At 35.8% G+C, this 17,117-nt stretch overlaps 1 long non-coding RNA gene across 1 annotated transcript; it reads left to right on the top strand.

Annotated features, from left to right (window-relative positions):
- The first annotated feature begins 269 nt into the window (after positions 1–269).
- Positions 270–15,966, top strand: LOC118645718. Its single transcript, XR_004963403.1, has 2 exons — positions 270–1,926; positions 9,755–15,966. It is a non-coding gene; the product is annotated as an uncharacterized LOC118645718 (long non-coding RNA).
- Positions 15,967–17,117: the final 1,151 nt, after the last annotated feature.

The raw sequence follows: 17,117 nt of genomic DNA, 5'->3' as shown, positions 1-17,117 counted from the left end.
TAAAAAATTCATCGTTTAGAAGATGGAACTCTTAAAAATATTTTTAATAATTTTGTGCATATTACAATAATTTTAAACTAAAGGATTTTCAACAAAAATCAAACAAGTGCATTAAAAAAAAATTTAAGTTATGACGTCAAGTTATTCTTTATCAGTACACGGAGAAAATTTTATAAAAATTACTATGGTGAATATGAAGCGCAGACCAAATGACAAATTATAAAAATTTTTACTATATTTTTATCAAATTATCGTATTATATTTACATTACTTATATTATAATTCTCTTAAAATTTCTTCTTACAGTCCAAAGCTATTTGCATGGTAATTTTTGATATAACATTTTTCCATGCGTCAGTTTGAATAATTTTATTAACATAGTTCGTATATATTCATGAAGCTCTTTTCTATATAAAATCTATTAATAACAAACCTTACTTACTCTTTATAGCAAATTTTTCTATATAGTCGCGCTACATATGTTTTATATTAAAGTAAAAAACTTTCAGGAATTCCTCGTATAAATATATTAACTTGTAAATATTTTGCAAGAAAAGAAAATGTAGCTTATCATGTCTGTTTTGGGCAATTTAAAATTTTTTGCAAATTCCTTGAGTTTTTGAACTTCGCTGCAAATACACTAAAACATATCATAAACAGAGGAAATAGCCAGTTTCAGGAAGATTTTCTGGTTTTCACCTGGGTTTTCGACAAAATGACAAGCGTTTGTACAGAAAGCGTGCGAGCCTCATCTTGCCTTTTGCGCCAGTAGAATGGCGCACGAGCTCAATGATTCCTCGCTGGGCGACACAGATTTTATTTTTAAATGAACGCTCGTGCTTTGTTAATTTGTGTGAAATCGTTCGTTTACATCCCGCGCGTTTAGCGGGTCGACACGCCCTTTTGTGCCGCTTTCAATCCTCGGCCATCCCTAAAAGATCCTTTCGGCATGCACCTGTGAGTCCTGGAGCCAGCTGTCATTCTTTACCTTCTCTCTAACTTCATTGTGTACAATTGTGTTCTCTCGCGGCGCTCTTCCACCCCCCATCTCGGAAACCCCCAAAAATCAAGTCCCGATGAAGATTGCTCATACAAAAGTTCAGAAACCTGAGAAAACAAAAACAATTTTCTACCATTTCCGAGATCGATCTTCCAAAAATCGTCAAGGTCTACATTCTTTCAGGTGATCTCCAACCTTTAGTGATACATAATTCACACAGCTTTACCTTCGTTTTATTTTCATCCACGCGAGCCAGCGTTAGCACGCAAATACAGCGAAAGAGGGTAAAAAAGAAAGAGGAGCTCGACGTGGTTCGCGCTGGTACCTTGTTCGATCTCTCTCTCTCTCTCTCTCTCTCTCTCTCTCTCTCTCTCTCTCTCTCTCTCTCTCTCTCTCTCTCTCTCTCTCTCTCTCTCGGGCACGGGTTTCGCGGGCGGACTTCGAAGTGGCCAGTTATTTATGGCTGTGTGTATTAGAGGTGGATATAAACGTCGGTTATTGCAAACACTTAACAGTCCGTATATCAATCAGACGCCAGCCTGATGCGCAGCCCCCTCGAGAAAGAGAATGAAGAGGGTGACGTTGCGCCGCACTTCTTCCCGACGCGCACCTCGCGAGGAGTGCATCATCGTCGGCGCAGTTGCAGCGACGCGTTCGATGCACTCGCTCGACCAAGCGTTACGTGAGTGTACGCAACACCGACGAAAATGCACGCAAACATCAACGATATCTCTCCCCGACGATGCTTGTTCACTTATTTATTTCTCGGTCAACTGGCCATCTCGAGATAACAGTCAGGATAATTTATGCGGGAAGCAATTCTCAACATATTAGTCGAATTAAATCAATAAAAAATTACGCATTTATAGAATAGACAAAAATAATTACTACTGTGCTCATTGGCGGAAAAGATTTCGTGTATGTGTGTAAGTGTTTTTATTTTTATAAAAACTAAACAAATTCGAAAAGTTAAATTTGTAGTCAGATTCAAAGTTACATCTTATGTGCATGTGACATCTTTTAATGAAAAAAAAATGTTTCTTTTATTCTGATTTCTTTGAAACTTCCTAATAGAATTATAAATCGCTGAATCCAAATCAGAAGTCAATATTTTAAAGCACAATTGTTGATGGAAGCTTCAAGTTCCATTTGGATTTTGATTGAAATTTTGATTTGGTGTAAAAGATTCTGTAATAAAAAATTTTTAATAAATATAATAAAAGTTTGCAAATTTCTAAAATACAAGATAACGAATCAAAATTTTACAAAAGTATTTTTTTATAAGCAACAACATTATAACATTTGTTAAATGTTTTATATTCGTAATCAATGATTTCAAAATTGGTTATATATCAAGTTTCAAATAATTGGGTCCATTTTTAATGCACATGTTGGATCCGCTATTCTTTATTTTTTAAATTTCTAGAATCCGGCTTTATATTTGTAACCAACGATCTTAAAAACCTTACTAAGTTTAAAGAAGTTTACATGTAAGGAAAAAGTGTATGCTTATTAATAATATATATATAGATGTAAAGAAATAATGTTTAAAATATAAAGCAATAATTTTTTCATAATAATAAACTAAGAAGTAGACTCTTAAGAAATTCAAACAATTATTAAAGGAAAAAATAAATTTAGCGCCAGATTAAAAAAAATTATGTTATTTTATTCTTGTGGGAAATTCTTTAATAGTACAGAACGCTAACGTAATCCTAATACATAATATACATCCCTAACTTAGTGTAGATATATCTCACAGTGAGTGAGACATAAAGTTTACAATGAACTCTGTATAATCGCTTATTTTACGGTTGACGCATTCCTCTAACTCGGGATTTATGATTTTTATCCCTGGTTCGACGAACATATAGAGTGCAATCGAGAACCGCGGCGATGCGCATCGATTGAACTATAAATGAGCATAACTGGAAACTCTCTCTCTCTCTCTCTCTCTCTCTCTCTCTCTCTCTCTCTCTCTCTCTTTCTCTCCCGCTCTCATTCAAAATCCACTGCTCAACCACTCGTATCGTAAAATGTTTTTTCGACACGTCGCCGACCCCAATAAAATGGCAGCTGCCCCGAGACTTTTCACGGTGGCATTATAACACCTGTCATCTGTGGAAAACCCAACGAGGCGTGTTCGTTTCCGCGCGTGTAACACGTGAAATACCTGTCGTCCGTTTTCAAAATACAAAAGATCCGAATAATTCCCCGCTTCTATTATGTTTACGTTTCCATCTCGCTATGGTAAATCGAATAATTGTAAAATTATTCGAAAAAATTGTGAAGATTGCGTGAAAAAAAAAATAGCAATGTAGAAATAAAGGTTCCTATTCTGACTGAGGTGTTATTTTTCGCAATAATTTCTTCAGTTTTTTAGAGCAGAATCTTATGCTTGATAGCATTAAGACTAAAACTGCTTGTAATATTATGTATTCAGATATTATGCCTTATATAAGAATTGTGTTTCAAGACCGACGAATATGTAGCGCGGAGGATTCGCACAATTATTATTCTATTTTATAGTAATTTTAATTATAATAAAATTATTATCAGTCACCAAGATCCCGTGAAGACAAATTAGCACTAAAAATAATTATAAATTACAATAATTATACTTCTTTCCTCTCGTATTTAAACATAGATTCTTATTTATTATAATAGCCATAGATTCCCTTTTTTCGCTTCTCAAAATCTTTGTTCCTTCTAAAATTAAATCCACCGTAATTCATAACTTTCTTTCTTGGTGATATATTCACGTATATTTACACAGAAGCGCACAATCCGGCTGCACGTTAGCCCGATGAAAGAATCATCCCAAGATGTAGCGATCTGATGTGTTGCGTGGCATTAAATTCCGCGGTTCAGCGTATACATGTATATCTCATAACCAAACTCTCAGCTCATCCGCCTCTCTAATCCGGCTCTAATCTCTCCCCGTAATCCGGTTCGGCGTCGATTTTCTCGATCTTGGACCACCGGTACGGCACCGAGAGAGAATCGGGAAGATCGGGAAGATCGTTCTCGGGGCATCGGCGCAGCTGCGCGCACGCTGCAGTCGCATAATTTATGGCATCGACGAGGAAGAAAAAACGGAAGGATAGGGTAGAGAGTGCGAGGAGGAAGGGGGGAGGAAGATTAACAGTAAGAGAGCGAGAAGAAGACAGGTCGACCGTACGGACATTAAGATACCAACGTTGAAGGGGGACAGGGTGAGACGCGGGGACAAGCATTCTCTATGCGCTTTATCGGCCTTATCAAACGGCCGGTAGTGATGTGACTTGAACAACTCGATGCCTCTTACTCAGCGTGTTCCCCTCTCGTCTCCTACCCTTTTCGCGCTGGAGCTGCCTGTTATTTATGAGCGTCACTGGAAAGTGTGTTTGAGAACTGGGGATTACCCCTCGCTAAACAAGGTTTATTGTACCAATGTCGCGTGCGCGCGCGTTTTAATGTTTCAACAGATGAACAGAATATAGCAGGCGAGCGTGTACCTGTTAAATGTTACATTTAGGACTTCACTTTTTAATTTCTGAACGAAACTTATGATATTACGAACGAGGAGAATCTTGAAAAGCAACGAAGAAAATGTATAATGAATAAGAAATGGAAGAAGAGAGAAATGTTGCTTCTCTAATATAAGATATGTTACACTGAGAAGGGGAGATCTGTATCTATGTATCTCGTAAATTTTGAGAAAATTCTATAAATAAATATAGGGATTGGTATCATAAAAGAAATATGTATTCAGGTGCCAATAAATCAAAACATTAAAATTACAAAATTTCAAAGTTTAGAATAAATTGTACGCGTGACAAACATAATAGCAAATAACTAAAGCTTCACAGAATCAGTCTATCTAAAGTGCCTAAGTATTAATTTTCTTAAACTTGCAGTTTTTATTAAAGAATGCAACATTAAAAAAACAATTTAATGTGTTTCAAATTGTTCAAAAAAAATTAATTTTGTTTAATTTTTATATTTTTCAAATAAATTTTAAATAATTGAATAAATTTCAAAAATATATGTTAAATTAAAACACGAGAAAAAGTTAATGTAAAAAAAAAAGAAATATTTGATTTTAAATGATAAAGAAAACAAAACTTGGTAACTCTGATTCATTGATACCCGAATATTACACATGTTACTTTTACATTATATGCAGTATCGATCTTTTCAAAATTCGTGAGACACACCTAGATTTCTTCGCTTCTAAGATATTTTACATCCTTTTGTAATAAATATAAACCTCTTATAGTATAAACACCTTTGCTGGGTTAAAATACCCTTTTCCCTACTTCTGTATCAACCCGTATAATCCATTATAAAAGTAGTAAAAGAGCATTCTAAAAATTTGAAGTATCCAAAATCTCGAATCCAGCTTTAAAAAAATAGGAGAAAAAAGTAAAAAGAGAATAGAATTTAACTTCTTTTATAACATAATCTACTTTTTTTCTCAATACAAAAGATCTGTAGTTGTTTCAGCTACATTTTCAGCTACCTGTAATACTGAAATGCAACTTTTATGACAACACAATAAACATGCATGACCAGTGGTCTTGTCAGTGACTATAACGTCTAAAACAGTATGTAAATTTAAGTCAAAACAGTATGTAAAGGAATAATTTAGATTATCCCCTAAATTCAACACAAAATGTACGAAATATCGTTAATTCCATAATCTTCATCTAGTCCATAACCACCTTCTCTCCTCTCTACTAAATAGTTCCAGTTTCCGCACATCGACGCACATCTCCGATTACGCGTCCTCTTCAGAGGACGTTCGACGACACCGAGGGGCGGCGAAAAAGTAAACCAGTCACAAGTGCTGACACAATTTTTTCGAGAGAGCGGCGCGACACACACGGACACGTGAGTTATTTACCGCGCGTAAATGAAGATATATCGTAGGGAAATCCTTTTTAACGACCGAGATCTTTCTCTCTCGCTCTTTTTCTTCTTCCCTACGTTTTTCTTTCTCTCACTCTTTCTCCTTTAACTCACTTGAAAGCCATTAACCGTCAACATATACATGTTCCTATGTTCTTAGGCCATATCATAGACTATGTGGATAATGAATGTCTATATTAAAATCACGCCGAGCCGCTCAAACAGTTTGCGTGCACGTGTCGCGAAGATCATTTTAACAAAAAATATTGAATCGTGAATTTGCAACTCGATCGAGTAAAATCCTATGAAGAAGAAAATCGTTGAATAAGTGAATATAGAAGTTTCTTGTCATGAAAATGACGGTAAAGTTCTTTCAGGAAACAATTCGAAAAAGCAAACAATACTGAATTAAAATGGACCGTTGAAAGTGAGATTGTGAATTCTTACTCGTGGAAATCAGATTACGGTAATTATTAGATTTCTTTTTATCGCTTCCTATTATTTTACCCCCTTTTTTCACATTTTTGTTTATAGAATTATATTATACATTTTGGTTATAAAATATCACGTAATTAAGAGCATAGTCAGTATAAAATCAATTTCAAATTGAAGGATTCGACTAACCAAAGAAAAGAATAATATTTATTCAATTATTATTTTCATATTACTCAGCTTTCAAAAATTTCATCAAGAAAATATATTACACAAAGGAAACTAAGTATGTTTATCTTAAATAATATTTTGATGTCAAAATGACAACTAATCAATCAAACGTCAGCTTATTATCTGGGTGGTACTTATTGTTCAAAAAGAAAAAGAATGTCAAAGAGTTGTGCTTCTTTTATCTGAGATTTCCTTATTTTCTAAAAGAAAAATGTAAAATAAGAACTATTTAACAATCTTCATATATAACATGGAACATAATTTCATAACGGTTTCGTTCTAATACAGATAAAGAATTTAAACAATTTCATATAATAATAATATATATAGAGGTCTGTCAAAGAAAAAGCAAGCAAATAAAATTACAAACTTTCGAAAAAACTAAAACATTGTTTAATAGAACATATATGTTAATAGTGTTGTAATGTTAATAGAACAAATAAATGTAATTATATATAATATTTTTTGTCAAGAATTGATAATTAAATCGCGAGAAATATAGAATTAGGATCATGTTTCAAGACAAATCACATTTCATCAAAATTCCTAATTTCTTAAAATAACGAAATCAAGTAATCGAATATCTAAAATAAATATCAATATTCGTCTATTAAATCGTATCACGTTTTAAAACTGGATTTAGCTGAGTTTCTCAGCGGAAATATGACTATAAATATGGCTCTAATATAAGAATAAAGCGTGCGCTAGCTTTGAAGAGACGTGCGATTATCTCGAGGCTGTCAAGACTTATCTACGTCTTTCGCGTCACAGATCATTGACTGAAGTATACCCGCGTATCTTTATAATTCAGATAACCGCGGGGTTGGAGAGAATTCTAGCCGTAAACGCATTTCCGTTCCCGGAAGCATATATCTTGAATGCATGTAGCAAATTGAATCAAGGCAAATGATGTCTTAATTATTTAAATATTAACATGAAAAAAAATCTTATTGATATTGAAAGGAGTAATTCATCCTTGAAAAATAAAAAAATTGATTAATTTAATATTCTAAATATGTAAAGTTAAATATTTTCCCGAGAAGTTTTATCGATATTTTATGATTTGATGACATTTAAGTATAGATGAAACAATAAAAGACGCATGCAAACCTTCCGCACTTGTAACACAATATACTATTAACAATATTGTAATAAAAAAATTTCATTATATTTCAAACGTCTTTAGGAGTTTATTTTTATAAAAAATTTTATGAACAATGTTCGAATGAAATCTTTTACCGTTAGAAAGAAATTGTAAAGACTTCTGTGAAACATAAATAAAACCTTTTTTACTAGAATATTGTTGAAAATATAATCTTTGATTAGACTTTTAACTCTTTACTTTCATGACAATTTTTGAAGAAAATATTAAACTTATTTAGAAATTTTCAAGTAGAGAAATATATATATATATATATATATATATATATATAATCAAAGAAAATAAATATTAATATCACAAATCTCTTTTTATTGTATGTAAATTAATAATATCTTTCGCAGATAATAATACACGATGCAATGCTCAGTTATAATTTAAAAGTGACTTTAATTTAATGCAATAATACATTATGCTTATCTGTTTACGAGTTTGATCAGCAGACAGGAAAGAGACAACGCTCGAAGGAGAAAAATTAGAGAGGAGCAGAAGCGTTTTAGTGAGGCGAAAATAAGCGGCAAGTATCGCGCGACCGGAATATAGATGGCCGACGATGATAAGGAAATGAATAATACAATGTTTCATTTGTTGCTCACACACACACACACACACACACACACACATACACACACACGAGGGACACGCGAAAGGGCGCATCGACAGATCTCGACGCGATTACATAAACCATCTCACCTCGTTATTGCGAAGCTACAAATGATTTTAGCACGGCTTCGCTTAAGTGATGAACGAGAAGTTGCGAACATCGCGTGATTCGCGTATTCACGATTAACTTGTTTGTCCAAGGATAATAAATAGAGACAAATTGAGCTCTCTGGGCGTTTGACAAATGGAAGGAGACGGCGTGTGAAAAAGAGAACGTAACGTTGTAATGAAAGTAAGCAATGTAAAATATTAAAATATTAATATTCAGAGAAATATTATATATATTACACCTTTTGACCGCGACGTCTGCAACAATACGGTGTTCTGCGTTTTAGTACATTCGATCTCTCAATTTGTTGAATTTTAAAAGTGTGTCCTCGGTATTCGTATGAAACAGATATTCGTGTTAGATCTCGCTATCACTCGAGATCCTGCGCGCAGCATATCGTACCGCGGCGATGAAAAATGTTAAGAGACACGCACAACGTCATTGTGTCGCCAGTAACGTGAAACCTCACGGGTTTTCTCCCTCTCTCCCTCTTTTCTTTCTCTCTCTCTCTCTCTCTCTCTCTCTCTCTCTCTCTCTCTCTCTCTCTCTCTCTCCTCCTTCTTGTCTCGTTCTTTCCTTCTCTGTCTCTTTCCGACATAATACAAAGTTCTCGCATAACGCATGGCACGAGTCCAGGGAACGAGTGTGATAAACATGTCAGCGTGACTGGACCCCCTGCAGCGGGCCCGGGTCCGCCGTCCGAGACCTGAGAGTTTGATGCCCCCGTTACCTGTGCATCTTAGCTTTAATGCTGACTCGTACGGGAATCACGCTTTTTTTCAACTTGTTTGAAATTTCGAGCCCGCTCGCTTGACCGAAAACAAACTATGAAGTTATGTTATGTAAAATTTTTATAGAACAATTTTTGTCAGGTACTTTGGTATTACGGTAATAGGATGATCAACTGTTTTGTGTTTTACGGATATCCTAATCTTCGGTACTTTCTGTGCTATTTTGCTCGTCCACTCATTCTTTCACCTTCTCGCGATTATTGTCAACAACTTCTAATCCGCGCTGTTTTGTTTGTTCTTTCGTTCCCTTACTCATTCTCTCACTCATTCACTCTCGACGCCGCTAAGCGTATCTGCAGTGTATTTATTTAATAAAAAGAATGTAAACTTACCAGGTCTTCTTTTATTACGTATTTTATGCATTTAAAAATTAAATGCAACTAAAATATTTAATAAAATGTTTCTTTGTTTATAAAAAAGGCTAAAAACATATTTTCTTTATGGATAAGGCAATATAAATATAATAGCTATATAATTTTATTTAAAACTTAATTGACTAATGAGATTAATAATTATTGTATTGCTTTGTCTTCCAGTAGATTCGCATTCGGGACTCGTCAACTGTAAGTCTGATTTTTACACTGACAATGAGCTATGCATAGATCATTGATCGCCATGATCATAAATGTTTCCACAAAAATTACGAAAATATTTGGAAGGCCAGAATTAATCACTCACTTCTTAGAAATTTCTTTCTTCATTTGTCTACCTGTATGTCCACCTATCTCTTTATCTTTACTTGTACGTATCTATCTCTTTATCTTTTATCTCTTTAATTTACGGGATTTAGTAAGCTTGATTATTTTTAGGTCCTCGGCTTCTTGCACCTACATTAATTGTCGCTTCAATATCAAGCAGGGGGAAACTTCTCGATTGCCACGGATCGCTATCAAGCCCGAGCGCGGCGAGTGCACAAATCACGACGTAACGCGCCGGTCTCTTCGGGGCCTCGTCGTATTTTTCGTCGACGTAATGTCCGATGACAGCCGTGGCAGTTAAACGTGCATCATCGTCGTATATCGACGCGGATGCCTCGTTGCCTCTGTATCTAACTTCACCGCTGGACGATAAGGCCTCTTATTAAATATCCCATAAAAAGCAGCCGTGTGTTTTCCCGTCCTCTCTCAGTCTCTCTCTCTCTCTCTCTCTCTCTCTCTCTCTCTCTCTCTCTCTCGTCTCTTCTCGCTTTTTTTCCTCTCCGTTTCTCTCTTTTTCCGTCTCTCTGACTTTCTCTGAAAGGAGGAGGAGGACAGCGATCATCCGTGATCGACATGGAGGGCCCCATAAACGCGCGGCACGGAATGTTGGTCATCGTGCCGTCCCGAGCACGGAATCGGAATCGGTGGCAGTACAGCAAATCAGACATTTTATTCAGCATAACCGCCAATCGGACCGACAGCTCTTCATATGGGTTATCTCTTTGCTGCAGTGCGTCGCCGCTCTAAATGCAGTCTTCAAATGCCGCGTCGAGTCCCGTAGTGGGAATGCGGTCCCAATAGCACAGTGATACTCAAATCGCGCGAACGTCGCCTGAATTTGGACATGGCGACACCAGCTGCGCGTGCAACCGCATAAAACTAAATTGCAAAAAAGTTTCCATTTAAAATCTTAAAGGTTTTAAAATCAGTAATCTTAAATTATACATTATATTAATCATAAATACACTTATAGGATGTCCTAGTAACTTGTTCTTTCCAAGAAGAAACTTAATTAATACAAAATTAATTTTTAGACAAAATACTTGAAAGCAGATTTAATTTCTCGATAGTGTCTTAATGTCATTTTTTCCCAAGAACTGTCTGCCAAATCGTTTTTACGCTGATCTAATTAAAGACCTCAAGATCGATCACAAGACGTACCACAAGGACCAGTTAGAATTCATAGAGTTAATTAGCTGTGCAGCAAGTATATCGATTTCCCCGATGTCGCCACTAGTTTTCTGTTCGTCAACACTCGCGAGCACGCTGGTTTGAGAAACGCTGAATGAGTCCGCCACATTTCGTCGCTGCCGCAATTATACGCCGCGGATGCAGCGCGCCATTTGTAAGCGGCAACTCCGATCCAAGTACGCGAACAACATATCGCCGGCGACATATTACACGAAGTGTTATACCGCGGATATATATTTTGCGCAGGAGAATTTTCAGCGGGACCATTGCCGCATGCCGATGACGGTCCTCGTCGAAGAATCGCACCGAAACGCTTCCTCGAACTTTCAAAAGACTGGAGACGCGTCTCGATCGTCAACTCCTTTTTATTTCTTTTGCTCTCTTTAAAGGAATGCTGGAGTGACGGTCAACTTGAACGCGGTCGATAATATAAAATTAATGCACATCATTAATAAAGTTGCAAATCTTTTATATCAAGCCAATATTAAGACGTGATAACTCTACACGCCATCTTTAACTAAGAAATGGTAAAAATACCGTGAATTATGTACCTGTCGTCAACATCTCCTTAAATCGGAGCGAAGAGACAAATAGTGTATAGGCAGATCAAAACCAAGAGAAGAAAGGTATTATCCATCGATAAAATCAAACTTTTCAAAATCCGCGAGTTACATACCTGGACACCACTTGTAAGAGCAATTATGATCATAATTAATCTAAGATCATAATTAATCATCATTTCTCTGCTATATCATCTGCTTAGCTATAAGTGTTAAGTCATAGCTTTGTTGTCATTTCCTTTCCGACGTTTATATTCGACGTCCAATCGTCCGGAAATCCCTCAACGCGACCCCATCGCCTCCTCGATCCGTCGCCGACAATAGCTCGCTGCTGGAAAAAGCTAATCGTACGATCGTTTGCGATTCGTTCGCGCCGCGAATTTACTCCCGTGCAGGATATACATCCGTACGCTTCCGCTGCAACCGCGGCGAGGATTTATCGTCTACAACCGCCTCGTTGCAGCTGTACCGTGAAATCTACGGAGCGCGTGTGTATATCGGTCGTTCGTTTTTTTTCGGCCGCCACGTGAGGAGGAGAAAAAAAACAGTTGGAAAGAAACATTTTTACGATCCTTCCGCGATAGAGGAGCGTCACCCTTGACTCTGCAGACGCAGTCCTTTCGCTTGTTCGCGGTAAAAATGCGAAATTCGAAAGACTAGGAACTTCATAAATCCCAGATGTGGGGTAACCCAAAAATCGGGTAGATCGTCGAACTGTTCGACGTAGAAAAGAGTTATAATGCAGGATGACGGTACGTTCAGAACTTTCCGGCTCCTCAAAAAGTCGGAATTCGTAAATATACACCTTCGTCGACAAAACGATTAACGCATCGCGCGGCGGTGCTTCCTCTCGTTACACGCGAATCGGAACGGTTACGTCCCCTTTTCGCCCATCCCGGTAGTCTGATTGTCTAAGCCATCCAGGGACTCTAGCAGATCTAAGCCGGACTTAAGCCGGTCGGGTCAGTGAACATTCACACGCGAACAGCACCGCGACGTTGGAAACAACGAGCAACGGAATCAGGGAGCCTTGGCTGGCTGGCTGGCTTCAGCTAGCGGTTCGTTCAGATCTAGATCCCAGATTTAACTGCAGATATTAATTAGGCGAGCACTGCTCGCGCGCGCGCGTTCGTGAATTCTAACGGCCTGCGTAACGGCCAAACGTACAAATTTCGTCTTCAGACCGAAAGGCGACTTCGCGTGCGAACGGTAGACTAACTCTCATAGTCTTAGATCTCTCTCTTTCTTCTTCTTCTCCTTCTCTTCTTTCCTTAGACAAGCGATTCATGTGAAATAAGCTCTTGGGCATTCAAAGTATTCATTCATATATCTCAGGTATTTGGTGTATTCATTGTACGAGGAGGGCATTTTAATCCTTAATCACCGGGGCGCTGTCTATAAATTTATAAGAATTTGCACGCTAAACCTCTCATTGCACGCTTCAGCCTTCATCAAGATCGGAAGCACGCCTCTGGTGCGCGTTCCTCAAAGGGACTTCCGGTGCACGTCAATCGGAGCAGACGCGCACCGCGTCCGTCGCATCATATTATCGCCCGGCGAAGGGAAAAGAGAGGGGGGGAGGGAGGAGGGAGTAGAGTCAAGAGGTGGGATGACTTTAAAGGGAGGAAGGTAATTTTCAGAGGTAATTTCCGAGCATGAACGCGAGAATGGGAAGCGCGGCTCGGGTGCGTCTACCGTGTTCCTGTCATCGACGGATCGCGCGCTTCGCTATCTGATGGTGATTATGCGAGAGCGGGGCGTGTGTACAGCTGTGTGTGCGCGCACAATGTATAATAATAAAAAGGCCGGCGTGTCTTAACGCACGGCCAACAAATATGCATTAGTTGCATTCGCGTGCACGTCCCGCGAACGCGCTATGTGAACGTATTGTGTTATACCGGGTGACTCCGGAGAATCTCGATATCGGTCGCAGGGATAGCATGTCCGTTAGAGACGAGCTGAGATTTGTCGGATTTTTCTCCGTTAACCTGATGCGGGATGCATTTCAAACGTTACATTAATTGCGAATGAACGTTTATATTTTAAAAATTAATTACACTGCCCAAAAATCTCAGTACACTAGAAATTTTCTCGCGTTTCATGAAAAACAAAGTATAATAAATCTTTAAAAATTATAGAAAAAATTTGTGCAAAAATCAAGCATGTTTAACATTCTTTTCGTTAAATTTTCTTTAGTTTCATAGTTAAGAACCATTTTATAAGAAATAAGTTTTTTCAGAAATCGATATCGTTGCAAGAAATCACACTTATTTTTAAGAAAAAAGCACTTTAAAGTTTAGATAAAAAGCTTCTTAAAACTAATTTTTTTAACTTTTATTCAATAATGTTCAATAATTTCATTAAATTCAAACAACACTTCAAAGTAAAAAGAATATTAAGAGTAAAAACACCAATTTTTTAACTCTATGTAATTTATTATAGAAACAAAAATATCGTAGAGAAAATAAAAGACAGATTCAAAGTTTTATCTTTCCTCTTTAAAATGCATTTTTAAAAAACTCCTCTGCGATTCTTTTAATCAAGATGCTTAACTCTTCGTAAGATAAGAAAAAAATTTCAAACGTGTTAAAACCTTTGAGCGATAATACATATCCTTTCTCTGTTTAAACACTCTTGATCTTTAATCAGGAAAAAGTCTTTTGAATTACAACAAATGAAATATTTCTGAATAGAAGTGAATCTTCCGTTGAACTTCTTTTTCAGAGAAAAACGTAAAAAATGAAACATGCTCTTGGTGATACACTCTACTTCTTTACGTTTCATTTTAAATTACAAATATCTCACTGATGGAAAGTACTGATTAAATTCTTTCGCCCTAAAAAAGGGAATGGAAAAAGAGGAAAGAGAAGTAGCAAAGTTGAATTTGAATTCTCATCGAAGAATGCATCTTGGCTATAAATTCTCATTTCGTCTTTCTAGCCACCCTGTATTTATCTTTCATAGGAAGTCGGCAGAAACTTTGTGGCGGGAATCAACCACGCGATAACCTGGCGTCTCTGATTAGTAATTAAACGCATGACAGCCGACCGCGTTTTCATCGCCTGCTTTTTCATGATTTTTCTATTCACTCTCTTTATCTCTTAGCCGAATCTCCTTTTCGGAATTAAAACTTTTACTGTAATTATTCCCGACAATTTGATTTAAGATTTAATTGCAATGCATTTAGCATAAAATCTCATACTGACCGCGATACCATCTTGCAATACGCACCTCGACCATTTAGACAGTTTTTTATTAATCTTTGTCTTACACTCGAATACAACATGTACATTCTTAATTTTGAATTATTAGATTTTTAATATGCTTTATACAGCAAATATAAAATTTGCCATTTTTTTAATAAGATAAAATGAATTTCTTACAAATTTCAAACCATTAGTTTTCTTTAAACCTCGTTTTTACTAATGTAATTTAATATAAGTTTAACTTACTTTTTACTCTTTTTAACTCTAAAAATCCTTAGAGCTAAAAAGATAGAAAGTAAGTCAAATCGAAATTTTAGAGTTGATCAGTAAAGGAGACAGAAGCTATATGGCATCATCACTTTAGTTTAAAACTTATTGAAAAGAAAACTACTAAAAATTAACAACGAATGCTATCCAGGAGTTTACAGAATAATCACGAATCTGCTTTCAGATTTTAAAATACAAAAAGCTGATTTAATATGGCGGAAAAACTTTTATGTTTTTCAATTAATTACTCTAAAGTTTTGATTTAGTAAGAGTTTGTAAGATCGCTCATTATAAATTATTTTCTTTCAAATTTCCAAAATAAAAAATAACAGATTTAATGCAACGAACATTGATATTTTTTAATTGCTTTTAAAACTTTGCTTTTACAGGTTTTTTAAGATTGCTGATTATGAATCTGCAATTAGAGTTTCAAAATTTAAAATGACGGATCCAATATAGCAGATAAAAGTAGCAAATTGAAAAATTACATCTTTTTACATGCTTTTTTATCATTTTGTAACGAGAAACCGCTCTGAGCGAAACCAAAATCACGACAAGAACATGCCGGTATTCAATCCCATTTTTTATTTTTCCTTGTTTTTTATTTTTTCTATTTTAAATTTTAAAATTGGAATTGCAAATTTAAATCATACATCAAAAACATTTATGGATAATTTCTGAACCTATTAAAATGTATCAAAATTTATCATTTTTGTCTGCTATATTGGATCCGCCATTTTGGAAATTTCAATAATAACCATACAGACGTAATTAAAGACCTCAAAAATTCGTATAACCAAAATTTCACAGATTTTTATAAAAAAAAGCTTCTTTACTGATTAATTTACAATAGTAGAAACAGGCCAAAGTAAACACTGTCAAATTTCCAGTTTGCTTGCTGCGTTTATGACTTCCGATTCTCCTTTAATAAATTGTTTTCCGCTTTCTGTGTGCGCTTAACGATGTTACCGTACGGCTAGACTTGAAAAGAGAGGGTTAACCGACGATAAATGAAACGGCGACGCGTAATTGCGAGAGCCACGGAACGCAACAAATTTATTCCGCTTCTCGGGAATCCGACACGCGTTGCTTATTATCGTTTACAAAAATGCCGCACGCTTCTCGCTTGGATGTCGGTATTTCCTTAATTGTTCTCTTTATCCAAAAGCGAGCAGCCGCGTGCTCATCGATCCCCAAAAAGTGGCTGGAGCGTGCAGGCCATTCACGACGGAACGAAGAGTAGGCTAAAATTTACATTTCCGATCGCGTTTCGCGTTTCCACTTGTTAGCGCAGTGCGAAATGTATGCAATAATAATTTAGATGCGATATAAAGTGTACAAATGTTTCCATTCATCTGATATAAAACTGTGACATATAGTTTTTATGATAACCTTAGAGAAAGAAAAAGAAGGGAAAGAAATTGGAGAGATTTTAAATTTGCACGACGAGATAATTTTGTCATAAAATTCACTCTCAGAATCATGATATTCATGAAATAATATAAAGAATATTATTAAAAATTTAAATTATAATAAATTAGACTGAATTTAATTAAAATTATAAAATTTTTTGAACTCATGTTGTTACTCTGTGATTCTGGAAGTAAATTCTAAAAAATTTAATGTATTTCCAATAAAATTGTTATTAAAATTTATTAAAATTATAGTAAATTTTACTAAACTGTTTTATTAAATCAGAAAAATTCTTTAAAGTTTATCCAACGCGTTATCCAACTTTACTTATTATAACAATTACAACAATTTTAAGTGTAAATTTTAAGGTAAAATTTAACAAAATTTTATTAAATTACACTAAATTTCATAAAAATTGTAGCCACATTTTATCAAAATTTGTACAACTGTTCCGTAATTACCCCAATTTTGAGGGTAAATTTTAAGAGAAAATTCTCTCTCTATAGAAATTTTAGTCAACTAGTACGTAATAAGCAACTCGAGATTTAAAGTCCCGAGATTTTT

This window comes from Monomorium pharaonis, chromosome 5 (genome assembly GCF_013373865.1).
Source record: "Monomorium pharaonis isolate MP-MQ-018 chromosome 5, ASM1337386v2, whole genome shotgun sequence".
Taxonomy (NCBI): domain Eukaryota; kingdom Metazoa; phylum Arthropoda; class Insecta; order Hymenoptera; family Formicidae; genus Monomorium; species Monomorium pharaonis.
This window is presented reverse-complemented; position numbering and strand designations above follow the sequence as displayed.